General features: G+C 43.5%; 1 protein-coding gene across 1 annotated transcript in view; it reads left to right on the forward strand.

Annotated features, from left to right (window-relative positions):
* Positions 1–789: 789 nt before the first annotated feature.
* The window catches only part of PPARA (peroxisome proliferator activated receptor alpha), a 32,677-nt gene continuing 16,529 nt past the window's right edge, over positions 790–16,937 (forward strand). The window contains exons 1-2 of the mRNA XM_083615822.1: positions 790–1,310; positions 8,561–8,686. The gene's annotated coding sequence lies outside the window, so the exon portion shown is untranslated. The remainder of the gene's footprint in view (positions 1,311–8,560; positions 8,687–16,937) is intronic.

Below are 16,937 nucleotides of genomic sequence, written 5' to 3' on the forward strand. Positions count from 1 at the left end.
GTGACCTCACCTGTGCAGGTAAGGACAAAAGCACATGGCAGGACACCACATCTCTCTCATCTTCCTTTTGCTATTTTGTCACTTAAGTCTGCCTTCTGGGATCCATTTGTGAACAGGATGAGTGAGCAAACTATTTTATACTTTTATGTAAGACTGTTGTGTCTATTCTTTTTGTGTGTGTGTTTGGTCGTGTCTGCCTCTTCGTGACCCCCTGGAGCAGAGCAGGCCAGGCACTCCTGTCTTCCACTGCCTCCCGCAGTTTGGTCAGACTCATGTTGCTAGTTGGAGAACACTGTCCCGCCATCTCCTCCTCTGTCGTCTATTCTTTTCAGGAGGGATTAAAAGGGGAAATACCAGGAAACTTATTTTAGAGGCTTAAACAAGCCTGGCAAAAACGTTGCCCGCTATGTAAGTTTAAAAAGGGGAATGTTACTCTGCTAAATTGTAGAACTTGTTAACACAAGTTGGGAAGGATATAATTAAACAATACTGTATATCCCTCTCCTGCCTCCTGAACATTCCCACAAACAGAACGTGGCAAATACAACTGAGCCCCTTTTCTGCCCCGCTGCCGGGGGGGCGCCGCGTCTCCCGCGGACCTGGCTGCCCAAGCCACGCCTCTGGGCTTCGCTCGCCGCCGCCGCCGCCGCCGCCTTTCCTCTTCGTCCCTCGCGCGCCTCGGACCTGCCCGCCCCCCCCCCCGGCGCCCCCCCCCTCCGCCTCCTCCCCCGCCCGCCCGCTGGCTTGGCCCGCCCTCCCGGCCTTCGCGGCCCAATAGCAGCCGGCCCTGGCGGGAGGTGTGCGCGGGCGTGGGCTGGGGACGTGGGCTGCCGTGTACACGGCGACCTCATTTCCGGTACCTGCCGCTCCGCGGCGGCCAGGCCAGCTGGGACCCCCAACCCGCGCCCGGGACGCGGCCCCTCGCAGCTGCGCCCGGAGGGGAGCCAGGGCGGCCGAGGCCAGGTGTGCGCGACCTCCTTCCTCGGCGGAAGCGCGGCGAGCGGCTCGGCCTTTTTCTGCCGCGGCTCCTTTGTGCATTTGCGCGGCGTCGCCAAGGCGCGCACTCAACAAGTGAAGTTCTCCTCCGCAGCGGGAAGAGGAGGAGCTATACTGGTTGAATCGCTGTCTGTCAGGCGGGCTCGAGAAGGGCGCGTGTGACCTTCTTTCCTCGCTTATTTATATAAAAGCCGTAGGCGAGGCAAGGTGGTTGCTGCGCAGCGCGCCGTCCAGTGAAGCTCCTCGTCCGGCCGCGTTTCCAGGCTGAGGGAATCCGCGCCGCGTGAAGTTCTGCCTGTCAGTTTTGCTCCATGGTATGTGTATTCCTTTGCTCCCCAATGCTAGGCTGGTAGCCGCCTTTCCTCCTGCTTCTAATCTTCCTTCCTTCCTTCCTTCCTTCGGGGAGGACAAACTCTAGTAGGAACAGAAGTAAGAAGGGATCGTTGGGCCGCCTGCTTCCCTTCAAACTTTGCAGTCAAGAAGAAATGCAACAGGTGTAGCAATTGGGAAAGTTTCACCTGGGGAGGGAACGCTGCACATGTTGAATTCCTGCCTGTCAAAGACTGCAGAGAGTATAGGAATCCTTTTCAGATTAAAAAGTGGAAACCCTATGTTTGTTTGGCTGCGTAGTCCTCTCTTTCAGCTGAAATAAAACCTAAGTGCAGCATAATTAACTTTGTCTTATATGGTCTTCTCCCTTTTTTTGGTCTAAACGCAGACTTTAAGCTCCATTTTGTCACCTTGTAAAGTCCAGATACAGTGGTACCTCAGGTTACAGACGCTTCAGGTTACAGACTCCGCTAACCCAGAAATAGTGCTTCAGGTTAAGAACTTTGCTTCAGGATGAGAAGAGAAATCGTGTGGCGGCGGCGGCAGGAGGCCCCATTAGCTGAAGTGGTGCTTCAGGTTAAGAACAGTTTCAGGTTAAGTACGGACCTCTGGAACGGATTAAGTACTTAACCTGAGGTACCACTGTACTCTAATGGTATTGCATAAATAGCTTGAGGGGGAAATGTTCCAACAATATTCTTGTTAAAATAGGTTAAAATAGGTCAAGATCTCTTAGCAATTATTATTTATTTCAAACTTTTAAAAAGTCTTCAGAACTATGTGCAAGTTATGCAGGGATTAGTGGTGATAAAAGTGTGGATTTCCCCCAGCCCACCTTCTTCCTGGTCTCAGGAATCAATGGGTCACAGTTCAAATCCCTGCTCAGCTCTGAAACTCAGCCGGTGACCTTGGGCCCGTTGCTCCCTCCTGGCCTAACCAGCCTGGCATGCTTGTTGTGAGGATAAAGTATGGCAACCTACATTTGTGTATGCCGCCCTGAACTCATTAAAGGAAGGGTGCAGTACCAATGTGATAGGCTAGCAAAACCAGTATCTTACATACTTTATTGGCTAGACTATTTGAGGATTATGTAAACGATTGAGTTTCACAGAACTCCTCTTCAAGATGACGTGGGGAACGATGATCTCTATCAATTCTTGTGAATCAAAAGCTCAGGCTGGGATGATGTAATTGCATTTTATCACACTCTTGGACTTTGTGTTGGTAGACTGCGCCCTGTATCCTAACCAAAGGCTGGGGTGTTTCAAAAGAAACTGCCTGTGAATTCTGACGTAAAGGGCCTTAAAATATCTATAACAGAGTAACATAGAGGTTGGCGCAAAAGAAAGATCTTGTAAGAAGCTGCCATCACAATTTAGGTGGTAATTCTTTCTGTTGAATATGTGAAGCATTTCTTTGGTTTTGGATGTAGGTCATATGCACACCAACATAGGTGGGTTGATTATGTTGTCTTGGATGGGTGATAGTGTTATCCTTGAGACGAGGGCAGAACAGTTGTGTCCCTGACATAAACAATAGTTGGAAGCTATCCATACCCACAAAGCAGGAGGCTTGTTGCTCCTGGGTGGATTGATGAATATAATTTATTTTATAAAAATGTAGTATTTCTGGCAAATGGCATTTAGGTGGCAGACTAGACAAAATTACCATTTTATCTGAATTATCAGTTGTAAGCTGACACTTATACCCAGCCTTCAACTCTTAACTGGAGTTAGTATAACACCGTAGTAGGTTGTAACTACACTTTGTAGGTGAAATACATTGCTATACTATACTATACTATACTATACTATACTATACTATACTATACTATACTATACTATACGGTGGTACCTCGGGATGCAAACGGGATCCGTTCCAGAGCCCCGTTCGCATCCTGAACAGAACATAAGATGCGACTGCCCGTGCACGGGTTGCGTTTCGCCGCTTCCGCACATGCACGTGACGTCATTTTGACCGTCTGCACATGCGCAAGCGGCGAAACCCGGAAGTAATGCGCTCCGTTACTTCCGGGTCTCCGCGGAGCGCAACCCGAAAATAATTATCCTGAAGCGTATTTATCCCAAGGTATGACTATACTATACTATACTATACTATACAGTGGTACCTCGGGTTACATACGCTTCAGGTTACATACGCTTCAGGTTACAGACTCCGCTAACCCAGAAATAGTGCTTCAGGTTAGTAACTTTGCTTCAGGTTTAGAACATAAATCGTGCTCCGGCGGCGCAGCGGCAGCAGGAGGCCCTATTAGCTAAAGTGGTGCTTCAGGTTAAGAACAGTTTCAGGTTAAGTACGGACCTCCGGAACGAATTAAGTACTTAACCTGAGGTACCACTGTACTGTACTGTACTGTACTATACTATACTATAATTGAACTTGTGCTGTACAATGCATAATAATGAAGGCTGCTCCATCATTTTAGTGGGATTATTTATTTCCAGGTAAACGCTAGAAAGACTGGCCTGCAAAAGCATCTAATTATAAGTTTAAACATGTGGCAACAACACTTTCCTTGGCGATCTTTCTGTGTTGAGAGGCATATTGTTCATCTTATGTTAGCAAAGTGCGTTTTGGTGATTGACCTTGGTGACTCTCTTGCTTTCTATGATCCAAGTACATAGGATATTCCTTCTCTCCTTCCCCTCCCCCACTTTCCATTTTGGGAAAGCATGGCATAGTTATCATGGGACGTGGGAGGAGGAATCTTGCCAAGTTACTTGTGCCCTGCATTGCTGCAGTAATAAGATGGAGGTAGGGATTTTGGAACTGAGGATTTGTGTGGATAGATTATGTTAAACCTGCTTGCTTTGCTTTTAAACGTTAACTATTTGTTACTTTTTCACCCTTGCCTTTTTCATTAATATAATTTGAATTTCAAAGTTTTTGCATTGGAATAAATGTAGCTGTGGACCAGCATTGCACGTCTGGTGTTCTCATGGGTAATGATGGCTGCCTTATCAGGTTGGATTCCCCCCCCCCCCCAATCGCAAGAGTTTTATTAGCCCAAATGTGATGGGTTGTTTTGATGTAATTCTAGATGGGAAACTTTGCCACAAAATACACTTTATTAATCTGTTTTAATTTACCTGTTGAGATTTAAATCAAACATGGAAAGATTAGTTGTGGAAAAATTAAAAGCTTGTTGTAGCAAGTAAATGAAAGTAATGTTTCAAATATTTTCTTTAATTTGTTGTAGGAGTTAATTTAAATGTAAGAATTGTCTGTTACTTATTTAGACTCGTATACCTTCCAGCTTTTGCTCTCATCCATTAAGCCTAAGTTTCCATTTGTTTTTTCCCCTTTGGGATGGGTGTGTAAGAGATAGGATTTATTCAGGTCATTTTTACATTTAGGCCTCTTGTGACTAGGTGTGTATTCATTTTAAAATGAGCATTTTAACGTATGTAAATGAAGCGCCTGCCATAGGGGTGTTACTGATACTGCAAAGGCATGGTATTGTTTTTGTGCACATAACACCAGCAGAAACAAGGAATGCACTTATCCTGAATCTTTTACTACAATTGTGAGACTTTTGACTTGTAGAATGCTGTTAATATTTCCACAGAGAAGTAAAACAGCAAATTGGAAGACCTATTGCACAGCTTGTTAGAATTTCTGACAGGTTTTAATAAAGAACAACAAATAAGGTTTTTAATTATATTTCCTATATGTTGCAGAGTTTTTCTGTTGTGTCTTCTAAGGTTAGCTGTGACTTTGATAAAGTGTATGATTGATTGATTGATTGATTGATTGATATAGTGATGTTAAAATATATGAAACTGAAACAGGGATTTGTGTATGATGAATATTCATTGTGAAAGCTATTTTCTGTAATTGAGACTTATAAAGGGTGGAAGAGTCCAACTGGAGAAATGTATGAACATAAGTAATTGTGGTTCTCAGGACTGTGGGTATTTGTAGGTGACATAAATATAGTTTTGTTGCACAATTTCAGCTTTAGAAATGTAACTATTTCCAGATGGGTAGCTTATGTGGCAGCAAAAGCAACGAAGAGTCTTGTGGCATCTTAAAGACTGGGTGATATTCAACTAAGCTGTAGGATAACAGATAGGTAGCCGTGTTGGTCTGCCGTAGTCGAAACAAAATAAAAAAAATTCCTTCCAGTAGCACCTTGGAGATCAACTAAGTTTGTTATCGGTATGAGCTTTCGTGCGCATCTGAAGAAGTGTGCATGCGCACAAAAGCTCATACCAATAACAAACTTAGTTGGTCTCTAAGGTGCTGCTGGAAGGAATCTTTTTATTAAGTTGTAGGATATCATCTTAAACAAATTTATTCTTGCTCATGACATAAGCTTTTGTTGTCTACAGTCCACTTCAATGCAAAGTATTATTCTGGTCAATGCAAAGTGTTACTCTTTCAAATTGCTTTGTTTAAGAACGACCACCTTAAGGTCAGTTACACAGTTGAGTGCCAGGTAACAAGACCCTCTCAGCCCAAAGGAAAGCAGAGCAAGATGTTTGGCATCAGCTTGGCTGCAGCAGTTGCCAGAAGGAGGTGCACAAGACGCCATCCGATTGTCTTGTCTGGGTTTATGTAGGGTTTACTCCTAAGCCTTTTATTCTCCCAAAGAGGCAGCAGGTATGGATTCTTCCTCATGGTTTACCGTGAGTATAGCCACAAGGTGGCAGAGAATTAGGACCAGAATTTTCCTTCTCCTAGTTGGGCTCCCTTCCCAGGTTGATGAGCCCCATCTGCCCCTCGCTTCCCTCTACAGTGTGTGCAGAATCCGCTTTCTTGACCATTGGACCCACTCTTGGTCTTGTCCACTCAATCTGCTGGAGCCTGTCTTCACATGCGGGGGAAGTCTGTAACTCACTGAGGGTTTGAGACCCATTGGCTACCCTCACCTGGTTTAGCCAGCCTGTTGAAGCCATTCCCAGGGTGTGGCCACTGTCGCATGCTGACAGCTTCTAGTTAATAGCTTAGTTCAGTCGTTTTCAACCTATTTGAGTCCACTGCTCCCTTGACCAACTTACATTCTTTCTGTGGCACCCCAGTGGGGCTCAGGAGCCCCGCTATTTGACCCCTTGCCTGCAGAGCTGACAGCCTCTCACCCTTTTTCAAACACCTTCCCTTTGGGAGTGTTCTCCTCTTCCCTCTCCTGGGGAGTCCTCTGAACAGCTGCTGCTGCTGCCCTCGCACCTGCCCCAAAGAGAGGGGCCTCCTCACATTGCCCCACAGGGGCCTGGGAAGCACCCCCTGGCCAGCCCCAGGCACCATTCGCCTGGGGAGCTTGTAGCCAGGGCTGCTGCAAAAAACAGCTGTGCAAGCCTTTGGGAGGCAGAGATGCAAGAGGGCATTAGAGGAGGAAATAAGCAACTGTCTTACTTTTCAAAGACATCCGAAGGCAGCCCTGTTTAGGGAAGTTTTTAATGTTTAATGCGGTATTGTGTTTTTAACAGTCGGTTGGAAGCTGCCCAGAGCGTTTGGGGAAACCCAGCCAGATGGGCGGGGTACAAATAATAAATTATTTATTATTATTATTATTATTAACCATCATTCAAAGCACCCCAGGGTGCCAAGGCACACTGGTTGAAAACCACTGGCGTAGTTAATAGCATAGTTATAACAAGCTTTACTTTTCTTCATTTCATATTGTTCTCACCATGGCTACCAATTCCAAATACAGTATTAGGCTAGCTTGGTCTGATATTTCAAAAGTTTTTAGCTTTTTAAAAACGAAATAAAGGTAAAATAAACTAATTACAGGTAAACTAAATATGCTAATTTAGATCATCTAGGATATTAATCTTTAAGGTGTCAGAAAACGCACTCTTTTTAGAAATAGAATTATTTTAGTTGAGCCAGTGTGGTGCAGTGGTTAAGAGCGGTAGTCTCGTAATCTGGAGAACCGGGTTCGAGTCTCCGCTCCTCCACCTGCAGCTGCTGGGTGACCTTGGGCCAGTCACACTTCTCTGAAGTCTCTCAGCCTCACTCACCTCACAGAGTGTTTGTTGTGGGGGAGGAAGGGAAAGGAGAATGTTGGCCGCTTTGAGACTCCTTAAAAGGGAGTGAAAGGCGGGATATCAAATCCAAACTCTTCTTCTTCTTCTATCACATACTGCTATCTCTAAGCCTTGGGCAAGTAACTGTGTAGTTAAAACACAACAAAATTATGCTGCATTGGATATTTGGGTGGTTGCACCTAAGCATAATAATACTTTAAAGTCGATAATCAGTCATTTTTGTTAATTTTCATTGTTAATTTTCCTTCTTGGCCACTGTGTAATTTCCATTCACCAAGATCGCTAATCTAATCTTTTCCCAAATTTGATTCTGAATGTGGACTTTTGCTTTGGTTGCCACCTCTTTTCTTGGCCCTAGTCCTATGCATTTAGCAGCAGCCTGGCATATAGAAATTAAGCTGATGGTTTTTTCCTCATAACTTTTTCTCCATGCCACGAAATATTTCATTTTCTTAGTTTTTTGTGTGAGCCGGACTGTTAAATTCACAGGACGAAGTCTAAGGGTGGAAATGGCAACCTTAGAAATAGTATACATAGGAGAAAATGTAAGAAAAGGCTGGAATATTTATTCAGTTGCAGCAATATGAGTCACATAAATTAAATAAATAAAACTTTTTGGTATGGACATAAAAGGTTGAGAGAAGATCTACCTGGAAGGGGCAGGTCCTCTGAAATAGAAAAGCTTTTCTAGGCTCCCTTGCAGGAGAGCTGATAGGAGAAAATAATAGTGATCTCATGCACATAAATCTTGAAGATATTTAGCAAAAGTTAAAAATGGGAAGAAAACAGCAGCTTAGAGCACAACTTTTAATGCACTGCTTAAGCATGAATTATGCAATATTCAAGATATAGTTGAAATCTTTGTAAAATAGTTATGTGTCTTGCGCTGTAGTCCCAAAGAGCTTTGAAGTCTGTACTTTGCTCAGAGAGCTAACATTAAAGATACCTAGACAGAAGCCTTGGGCAAATTGATAAAACCAGGCTTGTTCTTGATATCTAGTATCTGCTTGTATAGATCTTAATATATGGGACTAATAATTTACCTGCTGATTAGATTTTTTGAAAGTGCAGTTGCTAGATTGGATAGTAATAGACATACCTTATTAAAGTTTGGGGGAGGGGGCAACAGACTTGCGGAAGTTTGCATGTGCCTTAGCTGCATTTAAGAGCCCCCTTTCCATGTTCTGTTTATCTTATGTAGTACTCTTTTTCTTTTTAAGTGAAAACACTAGAAATCCAGAATTCATGGTGAATCTAACAACAAGCAAGTCTGCCAAGAAAATGGAAGGGAAACATATTATGGATACAGTTTTTGTTTCTAGTTTTCCAAGAATCTATTGTAAATGGTAAGTAAAATTTGCATTTTGTATATTATGCAAACCACTCTGATTTCTTTAAGGCACTGTGGAAAGAAACTATTACAGATATTCTTGCTTGAATAGGTGTAAGTTGACAAAATAGTATTTTTTATAATATCATAACTCCTGATCTGTTTTGTTTCACATCAGCTCAAGAGTTCAGTTCTTATTTTGTTGTTGGCTCACTCACAGCATTCAAAATTAGCCCATCTAATTTTGACTGGCAGCCGACCTTTTGTGAGGCAGTGCAGATGTCCAGGCGCCATTGTTTGGTGCCTAACATCTCCCCCTGGCAATACCACACCAGTCAGTTGGTCTGTGGGGCATCAGGGCACCAAAATACATGCCTCTTTTGCTGCTGTACTGCCCTGCCTGATTGACAGGGTAGCACGGTACCAGAAGACACATGTGCCGAAACATCCTAGGCAGCAACTCTTGAAGGGTCTCCTCTGCTGCTGAGGAGAAGTGCTGATGGGATGCTGCCGAGGAGAGGAGCTGTTTGGGGCTGCCACTCAGAGCTTCATCAGTGCTGCAAATGTGGAGCTGTTCATTTGGCTGCTCCAACTTCTTAAGCAGCTCTAGAAGCTTCTGCACTTCAGCGTGAAGCTTCCTCATTCTGTTCCCTTCTTTCTATTCTCCAATACTGCGGAAGCCAGCTGATTCCCCCTGGTCTTAGAGTCTTCTCCCCACGTTGGAGATGCGGAAGAAGGGGAGGGAGGGGGGAGCTTCACCAGACAGAGAGAGAATAGGAGGAAGGGGAGAGGAGCCGGCAGCAGGAGCTCTCCTGCTGCTGCCTTGTGGGGTGAAAGAGTGACGGGGTTCTTTGGAGCCATGGTGGTGCTGATGCTGAAGTGCAGAAGCTGCCAGAGCTGCTTACGAAGTTGGAGCAGCCAAACAAGCAGCTCCACATTTGCAGCGCTGATGATGCTCTGAACCCAAACGGCTCCTTTCCTTGGCAGCACCCCCAGCACCTCTTGCCGAGGCCATCAGCATCCTGCTGCCACCTTTGCTGCTGTCCCCCACGGCCACCAGGAGCAGCCCTCTGCTGCTGAGGCTCGAGAATCGCTGCCTGAGGTCAGACAAAACCAGACCCAGGCAGCTTCCACCAAGTCAGAAAAAAGGACGAAGCGAGCAGGGAGATCTGCAGGGAAGAAATGTATTTACACATTGTGTTTTGGCACCCACAACCCAGGTTCCAGGTGCCATGTGGCGCCTAGCTTTCCTATCCCAATTTTGAGCACTACTCACTCAGGTGTCATAATTTATAATAAAGTATGGATCTCAAAATTATCACATAGAATGTGAATGGACTTAACGAAAAAGCAAAGAGAAACAGGGTGGCACATGTTTTAGAAAAACAAAAACATGACATAATATGCCTGCGAAAGGCCCACGTTGCAAAAAAACCATAAAAGAGTTTTATCAAATAAGAGACTGGGACTAGACTTTATCTCTTCTAATAATTTGATAAAAAGTGGTGTAGTAATACATGCAAAGCCTTATTTGGATCCAAAACTACTACCGGAATATAATATGAACTAAAGCTGAAAAGCTTTGAAGAGATAAGAGAACGGATAGCGGACTGGTTCCAATATTATCAACTATTTGAAACATTCAAAATAGATTAAAAAAGGGGTTTGCGACAGAAACATCTAGATTGGAAACAGATTTGGTCAACTCCTAAATGAAAACTCTTTCCAAAATGTACCAACTCCTCCTTGACTGGGAAGTCAGTTGTTTGGAGGATGCTTTGGTTCCCTTTCCCTGCACTTGTATCTTCTCTGGGTGGGATTTCAGCAGTCAGATTCTCACACACATTCCGATCCTGACTTCTCCTGCATTTCTGTCTTGTGCTTCTACCGGTATCAATCTGTCAGGTACTCATCCCAATTGTGTATATTAAATTTGTTTAATAATTAACTATATTACATTTATTAAAGGTGTATTTAATTATCTATTTAATAAAATATATTAGTTGTGTATATTAACTAATATTATATTGTCAATACTTTAATTAACGATATGGAAATTTAATTCAGTGCTGGCACACAAATTTTATGTCAATGTACTCTTGCAGCCCGCTTGGTCTGAGGGGGGACACCACCCAGGTCTATGGGAAAGAATGGCACGTTGCAAGTCTCGATAAATAGCAATGTCTAGCTGTGGAAATGACATGATTTAGGATAGTGGTGGTATTTCACAAGTCTTAGAGTCAGAGACTAATGTAGCTATCTAGTCATTTCAGCTTAGAATCAGAGACTGGATGCTCAAAGAAATTCCCTCTCACGGGTTTCTACTCCTCACCTTCTGGGGGATTTTTTTTTCCTGGGTGTTGGAGAATGATGTTACTGTGTGTTCCTTCTTAATGAAAAAATGTAGACTTCTACATTTTCTTATCTGTCCTGTGCCTATAAATAGCATTACAGCAGCATAATATTAAATTAATAATGCATTATAGAATTCTGTTGTATTTATTTTACTAGTTTAGAAGATCTAATCTTAATGCATTTTATATTTTTGATGAGTAAAGTGCTACTACATCTCTCTTTTATCCTTGTAGAAGATCAAGGAGCCTGTATGTTTGCATTTTAAGAACTGGCAACTGGGCTTGTGAATTGTCTAAGGATATCCTTAAATCTGAGAGAGTGGCATTTGGGGATGCAGAAACTGGCCAGGGACGGACAGCTGCTGGGGCTATAGCCACTACTCTGGAGCTTACTTATGATGTCAGGATGTATAATAGGCTTTCCTGGGATGATGGGAAATGCAGGGAATTAAGGAGAGAGAGGTTAGTATGTAGGGTATCCTACAACTTTGTTTTCAGGAGTATTTAATGTGTTTGTAAATATGAATAATTTTATTAAAACAAAAAAGTAGATAATTAGTGCAGGAGCTACTAATTACGGAATATAACTACTTCAGATGATATCAGTACTTGATTAGTGGAATCTGCTTCATGTGTGCCTTTGTATGGGGTCTAGAAGCTGCAGCTAGTGCGCAGTACGGTGGCCAGACTGCTCACTGGAACAGGTTACTGGCAAAATGTTAACTCTTTTGCTGAGAAAACTCCACTGGTTGCTGATTTGCCCAGGGTCAAGGTTCTTGTGTTAAGTCCCAAAGCCCTAAACCAGGCATGAGCAAACTCGGCCCTCCAGATGTTTTGGGATTACAACTCCCATCAGCCCTAGCTAACAAGACCAGTGGTCAGGGATGGTGGGAGTTCTAGTCCTAAAACATTTGAAGGACAGATTTTGTTTATGCCTGCCCTAAACAGTTTGCCTCCAAAGTACCTTAAGAGCTGCCTGGTTCCTTGGGATCACAGAAATCTTCTGATGGGCCACTTTTGGTGGTCCTCCATGCCCCTGAAGTTCAGCCAGCTTTTAGCAAGAGTGATCCTTTAGTGTGGCAGACTCTGTCCTGTGGAACTCCTTACCTGCTTTCCTTTAGGGTCCTAAAAACTATTTCTCAAACCAGCATTTGGAATTTGATTCCCTCCCCCCAACCAAGTTATACTGACATGGTACTTATATTTTTGCAGATGCTGTTATATTAAGGTTTATGTTATATACTGCCTTGTTCAGGGCCATCTTAAGCATATGCGGCTCCGGGGTGCAAAGATCCGCCTGGCGCCCCCCCCCCCAGGTTGCCCAGAGTTGTTGACCCTTTTTAGGGTGGGCTGGTGAGGCACGCAGAGCTGGCCTGGCCAGCTGCCTTAGCAGCAACAGAGAAGCCCAAGGCAGCAGCAGAGCGGGGCCGGGCACCTGGGGTGTGTGCAAGCAGACCCAGTGCAACAACAGTCAAACCCGAGGTGGCAGCGGTGGCAGCGACTGAGCGAAGCCAGGTGCCTCGTGTGAGCAGCGTGCGCTGGGCAGGCCTCTCAACAGCCCACCAATCCCAGGCGCGCAGGAGGGTGGATCCGGCCGGCTGGCTGACACAGCGCCTCGCCCGCCCGCAGCAGAAAAGCTGTGGTGCTCTGACAGGCTCTGCTCCACTCGGCAGCAGCTGTCAGCACTTCCCAATCCCCAGACTCCAAATCTCTGCCCCAGACTCTCAGCCTGGAGCCCCTGAGAGCCCGCGCCCGGGTGCCCCACACCCCTAGTGCCTATGGGTAAGACGGCCCTGTCCTTGTTATGTTTCCTATGAATGTGTGGTTTATAAATACTTAAATAAAAAAGAAATAAAGCTATTTATTGAAGTAGATATATGTTGAATAGGTTATATTCTTGAAAACCTTTATGAGCTATTTTAACTTAACTTCCACTGTTCTGTATACAGTGGTACCTCTGGTTACGTACTTAATTTGTTCCAGAGGTCCGTTCTTAACCTGAAACAGTTCTTAACCTGAAGCACCATTTTAGCTAATGGGGCCTCCCGCTGCCGCCGTGCCACCGGAGCACGATTTCTGTTCTCATCCTGAAGCAAAGTTCTTAACCCGAGGTATTATTTCTGGGTTAGTGGAGTCTGTAACCTGAAGCGTATGTAACCTGAGGTACCACTGTACATAAATACAGGTGAGGGGATGAAGAGGAGAGCAGGTGCTAGTAAGACTCCTCGCCCGCCCGCCCTCCCTCTGTGTTGCCAGAACATGCAGGTGTTGACCAGAGAGAGAGAATGAGAGGGCATGCATGCTTCTGTATCTACTGCTGAGAAAATGCAGCAGAAAACGTGTTCATGTATAAAGTGTATAAAGTGTATAACCAAACAAGGAAGAAGACGCTGATATGAGTTGTTGTATTCAGTATGTGTATGCTTTCCCGATATTGTATTGTAACACTGAGTGATGCAATGCATTGGCAGTAAAAGCAAGAAAGAATACCAGTGAAAGGACATAGTATCGTTTTTCTCTTCAGCCCAGAAGAAGAATTCATTCTTGTGCAGTTTCTTCCGCAAACAGATGTTAGTTTCACTGTAGCTTTTCAACTTGTAAATAATTGTGGTCTGTTTGTATTTTGTAATGAATGGTGCAGGGGCTACAGATGGTGTGGAGGCTGCAGCTGTGCAGATGCAGGAAGAGCTGGGACGGGGGGGGGGGAGCTGGAGGAGTGCACTGGCCTTCTCAGGCAGGAGAGGAGGAAAACAGCTGAGAGAGAAAATTGACAGGAGTGGGAGAAATAAATTGAACTGAAGGAAATTTAAGTTTTGCTGTGAATAGGAATAATAAGCATTGGTTGTGCTGGATATTGATGAGGTAAGACACTTATCTAGGACTGGAAAAATTGCTGTACATATTTAATTGCTAAATAAAAAAAGTCAGAGTGTACTAACATTTCGTTCAGATGTTATGCTGTGAAGTCATGATACTAGTTTCCTAAATGATCTTCTTCTGGGTTTGAGTTCACAAGAAAATGTAGCATGTGATACATTATTCTTGTGTAGCTAGAAACTATGGTACAGTCCAAATAAACAAAATGCACATCTGGAGAGAATCTTGCATGGAATTTCTGTTACTGTGCTTCCTACTGCTGAAGAGGCAGCATATGACTTGCCTCTAGCACTGTGGATTCAGCAGAGGCAGCATAGAAAACTGTGACTGTGGATGGAATTGCTTACTATACTTCTGTATGGATTGCAAGTTTTTTTTTCTTTTTAATATTTTCTTTTTCAAGTTTCAAAATACCAGCATTTTTCTTTTGTTTATACATATCCAATCCAAATTTGCATTTAATGACTCCCTCCACCCCCTCTGGTTTCCCTTTCCCCCCTTAAATTCTCCTTACATATGATTATAGCTCTCCAATTAATTTTAAGTTTTCTATAGAATCATTATTTAAGAAACTTTAGCATAGTTTGCTGGGAAGCAATGTGTCTATACTGTATTTCATATCTCAATTTTGCATTCAAGTTTTCCCAAATGGTGCCCTTATTGAGCCATACTACTAGTAAAAACAAGGCCAAAGTATTAATTGGAGACCAAGTAGCTTTGTGCTGTTGAGTATCTTTGAGAATACATAAGAGGTAGAATTGTACAAAACTGGCAAGAGTTCAATAACTGTTTTGCAAAGTAGTCAAGTAAGAAAAATGAAATAAAACCGAGAGCAGGGCAGAGTTCTAAAAGATTATCTCTAAATAGAGAATCTGCATAAACCTGAGATTCAGCATAGTTTGAAGGCTAAATCATGGTTTGTAAAGACCACAAACCAATGCAGTTATAACATAACAGATACAGGAGAGAGAGAGGGGCCTGGACACGTGGCGTGATCACACAGTATTCTGCACTTGAATTATTGTTGAAGCTGGTGTTGTTGTCTTGAGGTCAAAAGTCCTAAATGAGAAGTGAATATTTAACTACTCTTTCAAGGACAGTTGGTAATCTTTCTTTATTGGAACATGAGATTAGAGGGTTGAAAACAACTCCAAAGAGATATGACTCTGGATGGTTTTGGCTGCCAGAGCAGTGCAGCCTGTGGATTTAAAAGACCATTCCATAATAAAAATGAGACACACTGTGAATCACCAGAGAATGTTTTTTGGGGGGGCGGATCTTGGATTTAAGCATTGTCTTCCTTCTCTCTGCCTGCCCCCACCTTATGGTGGTGAGTTCCTTTACATTTTTTTCCTAATCCTGTACTACCTTTCCCCACCAACAAAAGACTCCTAGCACGAAAAAACTATGAATGGATCTATTTATTTGCTATTTATTTTGTCCCTCCTTGCCTATTTGTTTATATGTGCAACATTCACACTTCCTGACTGCTGCATGTGCATTCCATTTTCTCTATGTAAAATTATTTGCTTGGACATTTCATAATAATGAGAACTAAACTATTTCGATGGAAAAAACCAATATTTTTCTTATCTGACAGAATGAAAGAGATTTAACATGTCCAACTCCCTAACAGAGTAGCTGGCAGAGTAGCTAGCAGTGCAGTGAGGAAAGATGATCTGGAATACCAATCTGGATAGCTTTAAAAGATTATTAGACAAAGTTATGGGAGATAAGGCTACCAGTGGCTGTTGGGCATGGAGCATAGTCATCATGGCTATTCTTGAAGGCAGCATGCTTCTGAATATCAGTTGTTAGAAACGGAAGGTGGGTTTTCCACAGGCATCTGGTTGGCCACTGCAAGAACAAGATGCTGGAACAGCTGGGCTGTTGATCTGGTCCAGCTGATGATGATGATGATGATGATGATGATGCACAAGTTTGCCATTGAAAGCTAGCTTGATTCTTGAATGGTCAATCCTTCACCAAGAAATGTAAGCGCACACCTACCGGCACTTGTGAGAATGCCCGGCAGTACGGCAATTCTTGGGGAGGGGAGATGTTTTAAGGGAGATCGGTTATCTCAGATCCCAAGTTATGGTAGCAGTGTTGAGAGTTCTGATATCACCTCCAAAATGTTAGTTACATATTTATATGCAATTTAGAGCCCTGTGTGGGTGGGGAAACATCCCCCATGACATGTTTAATTTTTACTATGTATTTTGTGTTTTTTATATTGTATTTTTATGTTGCGAACTGCCTTGATATTACAGATGAAGAGTGGTGTACAAATTTATTAAATAAATGAAAAATAAATAATGCTAGTTTACGACTGTGATTGAACTCGCAAACATGAACCCATGACTTGACTAGACTATTTTTTTCCTTTCCCCCAGGCATTTTTTATCTTTTTATTTATTTCCATTTCTAAAAATTGTACACCACTTGATTATATATTTTAAAACCCTCAAAGTGGTTTACACAGAGATAAAACAATAAACTTAATGGTAAAATCAGTTTAAAACAGCCATTTAAAATATTCCAAAAAATTTAAAATGAGCTTTGGTTTGCGTTTTTCACAGGTATGTTCTGGTGCCTGCCATTTTTCTGCTGCATTGCTATTGTATTGTATTGTATTCAATGGGACACAGGTGGCGCTGTGGGTTAAACCACAGAGCCTAGGACTTGCTGATCAGAAGTTCGGCGGTTCAAATCCCCGCGACGGGGTGAGCTCCCGTTGCTCGGTCCCTGCTCCTGCCAACCTAGCAGTTTGAAAGCACGTCAAAGTGCAAGTGGATAAATAGGTACCATTCCGGTGGGAAGGTAAACGGCGTTTCTGTGCGCTGCTCTGGTTCGCCAGAAGCGGCTTAGTCATGCTGGCCACATGACCCGGAAGCTGTACGCAGGCTCCCTTGGCCAGTTAAGCGAGATGAGCACCGCAACCCCAGAGTCGGTCACGACTGGACCTAATGGTCAGGGGTCCCTTTACCTTTTATTGTATTCAAGGCCCCCCCGGGGGGGGGGGGCTTTGGTAGG

The sequence above is a fragment of the Podarcis filfolensis genome, assembly GCF_964270895.1.
Source record: "Podarcis filfolensis genome assembly, chromosome: 5".
In the NCBI taxonomy this organism is placed as follows: domain Eukaryota; kingdom Metazoa; phylum Chordata; class Lepidosauria; order Squamata; family Lacertidae; genus Podarcis; species Podarcis filfolensis.